Source organism: Trachurus japonicus, chromosome 12, assembly GCF_045865225.1.
Source record: "Trachurus japonicus isolate A0001 chromosome 12, Traja_1.0".
Classification (NCBI taxonomy): domain Eukaryota; kingdom Metazoa; phylum Chordata; class Actinopteri; order Carangiformes; family Carangidae; genus Trachurus; species Trachurus japonicus.
Genome location: NC_140918.1, coordinates 888,284 through 892,326, shown reverse-complemented (window position 1 = coordinate 892,326; position 4,043 = coordinate 888,284).

Sequence of the window (4,043 nt, the reverse complement as noted above, 5' to 3'; positions counted from 1 at the left end):
GAGCTGCAGTGGAGGGAAACACACAGGTAGAGTAGGACAGGCCACGCCCCCTTCACACACACACAGGTGGACTTTCACCCTACAGCTGCAGGCTGTGTATTGCGACACACACACACTGTGTCATCCTGTGTGAATCAGACAAAACCAGCAACACAAACCTTATAAATCCTTTTCTATCACAGTGTTTAACAGGTGTGGACAGATGTTCATGTCCCAACAGATCTAAACACAAGAAACTAAACTCAGTGAAACATCCCAGAGTTTCAGGACAATGTGTGAATGTTTGTTTCATTTCGAGTTAAATTAGTTTCTGTAATAACAAAATAAGTTTGTGTTGAACTGGTTTATACAAATTCTGGAGAGATTTCTATCTGAGTTTATCTTAGGTTAAACTACAGTTTAGTTTAGATTAAACTGCAGTTTGTCTTGTTAGGTACTAAGCCACAGTTTCAGCTCAGTGTTAAAGGGATAGTTCAACATTTTGTCAGACTGGCCCATCACCATAACCCCTATAGTCATAGCAGTAGGTTCATTACCTTTAATTGTCGGTGCAAGCTGTTTTTTAGAACGGCGGAGCAGAGCCGTGAGCTGCTCAGAGCTACGCTACGGAGGCTCATTATGGGATTTCTTGGTTTCAAACTCATCATCAAACTCATCAAATACACAATCCAACAGCTCCACAACGCTCTGGTGGACAAGTTGTGAGCTGCACATTCACCACGCTATGAGATAATAACACAACGTTACCACACAGAGTTGTTTTAGAGGGAAATACAGAGACTGATGATGAAAAACTGTCCCTGAAGGCAACGTGCATCAGAGGTTTTGCATAAATTTCCCTCTCCAACAACTCTGTGTGGTAACGTTGTGTTATTATCTCATAGCGTGGTGAATGTGCAGCTCACAACTTGTCCACCAGAGCGTTGTGGAGTTGTTGGATTGTGTATTTGATGAGTTTGATGATGAGTTTGAAACCAAGAAATCCCATAATGAGCCTCCGTAGTGTAGCTCTGAGCAGCTCACGGCTCTGCTCCGCCGTTCTAAAAACAGCTTGCACCGACAATTAAAGGTAACGAACCTACTGCTATGACTGTAGGGATTATGGCAATGGGCCAGTTTGACTAAATGTTGAACTATCCCTTTAAGTTAAACTAGGTAGGTTTAACTTTTAACTGTGGGAAAATTAGAGACACAAATGCTCTAAAATCAACTCACAACTACTGAACAACTTACAGGACTTCTAAGTTTAGAATAAAAAAACACTTCAGGCTGAATTAAGTTAAACAGAGAGATTAAAGAAGACTTCTTTCTTTTTTTTCATAAAACTCATTTTATTCTTTTAATACAGAAGCTCTTCAGAAACCGATTAGGACCCAGATACCAGGTTCAACCAAAATAAAAGCTGCTGCTGATGAATAAATAGATGATTTACATGTAACAACACATTAAAAACAATCATAGAGCAGAAAAAGGACGTCTCATTCTGACAAACTGGAAACTTGTTTTGCATCTGAAGAATTATTTACCTTCCAAAGTTCGACACAGGATATGAAAAAAGAAAAAAAAAAGAAAAAACCCTCTAGAAAAATCAATCTGCTTTTGTCTAAACTGAGTCGTTTCTGTTCCCAGAGACCAAAGTCCAGAGAAAACAACGTGTGTGTTCTGTTGTGAACTGAAAAATAAAACTAAAAAACACAGATTCTTTCCAGTTCTGTCGGTTTCTTCGTTCGTTCTGAGTTAAATAAACGTTAAAGTTCATGAGTTGCGTTTGAGCCACATTCACTTGTTAAGATGCAGAAAAGTTAAAACAATAAAGAGTCTGTGGATGTTTTAACGAGCAGCTCAGATCGGACATCTGGTGCACATCTGCTGCTTTTATTCAGTTGGTTTTTTTTAATATATATATATGTATATGTATATATTTACATCTTTATACATTCATCTCAAACTAAAGCACTTTAAATGTTGCATTCTGGGATTAGATATTTGATTTTCCACTTTTACCTGTTTGACTCTTTTTTTCTAGTGTTTTCTTTTCTTTTGTTTTGCAGGAACTTTGCTACACAAACTGCAAAATGAAGGTGGAGCTACATCCTATCAAAAATAGTCCCGTATTATTTATTTTTTTCTTTTTTTTTTTACTTTTATACCAATGATTCCAAAAATAATTCTTCAATATTTAAAAAACAAAACCAGAAACAATCTCTCTGCGTACAGTTCATCCTGTCCGACGCTTCTTCTGTCTTTTATAATCAAACATGTCTGTTCTGATGAGGAAACCGGCCGTCGTCATGGAGATTTACATTTCAGGGAATGGGAGGACGGACGCTGAGGACACTCGGCTGCTAAAACACCTAAGAGACCAGTCCGTTAGCTTAGCTTAGCACAATGACTGCAAACGAAGGGAAACTGCTAGCCTGCATCCAAGGGTTAGAGTTTGAGTTGAGTTTAGTTGCCTTTGGACAGAGCTAGGCTAGCAGTTTCCCTCCGTTTACAGTCATTATGCTAAGCTAAGCTAAGTATAAAGAGTCTTCTCCTTTAACTCTCGGTAACAAAGTGAATAATAATAATAATAATAATAATAATAGACACAACAACTCATATTTCCCAAAGTGTTTGATTAAAAAGCTGCATATTCTTATCATTTCTAAATATTCTGAATTAAAAACAGTGAGATGAGTTTTCAAAAAGCTTCAACAGACATGAAAATGTGCAAATTCTGATCATTGGAACAGAGACTTTCTGAAACACTGACATGAAGAAGATCATTGGTATCTGAGCTGAACACGGACAGGAAGTGACCTCATCGCCCGCCGCCGCCGCCGCTGACACGAGCCAATCACATTCAGTCTGGTAGAAAAGAGATGAGGAGGAGGAGGAGTCTAGAGCTGTAAAAGAGAGTAAGGACACCTCCATTGACTCCCGTGGTAAGGGTTTAAAGGTTTAAGGGTTTAAAGGTTTAAGGGTCTAAGGGTTTAAGGGTTTAAGGGTTTAAGGGTTTTGTGCCCCTAGTGGCAGGATATGGGTATTGCAACAGCGCCCAGAAAACCCATTCACTCCAATGTATGTGTGTTGCCCACTTGCTGGTAAATTGATGAAAACAAAACGGCCGTGTTTTTGTTTTTAGGTGTCTTGGTCATATCACATTATACTTATAATTAGTTTATTACAAAATGTAGATTGAAACATTAAAGGGATAGTAGCATTTTTTTTAAAAGTGGGGTTGTTGGTTGTTGGGGTTGAAAAAAAATACACAGTTCCATTGTTCACTATAATATAATTTTTTCCAGCCCTTCAAAGTGCAGGAAAAACACAGTTTTTATTTGGACCTAACCAACTGCTGATCGGCGGGCGCTAACCCTGGGCGGAGGGATACGTGAGTTGGTTAGGTCCAAATAAAAACTGTGTTTTTCCTGCACTTTGAAGGGCTGGAAAAAATTATATTATAGTGAACAATGGAACTGTGTATTTTTTTTCAGGTAAAACCTCTTTTAGGCCGTGAAAATAGGCCGTTTCTTTGGGTCTGTTCACAACACTGTATGTTGTAAATCTCTGGGCAGGGCTATTATGGGCTGGCGTTGCTAACGGGAGGAGTGCAGAGAGTCTTCTACTGCAATTAAAGTACTTAGGGGCTATTTGGAGATCATACAACCACACTTTAAAAAAATGCTACTATCCCTTTAATGTAGAAAATTGGTTTTTGGTTGTTTGTTTTTTTACTCTCCTATGTGTTAATGTTTATCTGTAAAGGATCCTCAATGATGCTATTAACGTGGGTGATCTATAAATGTCCTTAAATTATTGAAAACACCACACTGCTCATTCACCAACAATGCAGAGATGTCAGTTCTTTAGTAAAACCCATATTCCTCCACCAGGAGGCGCTGCCATTGGACCAATGCTGTCACTACTCTCTTTTACAGCTCTAGAGGAGTCAAACCTCAGGAGGAGGAGGAGGAGGAGGAGGAGGAGTTAGAGGAGGAGGAGGAGTTAGAGGAGGAGGAGGAGGAGGAGAGAAGAGGAAGAGGAGGAGAGGAGGAGGA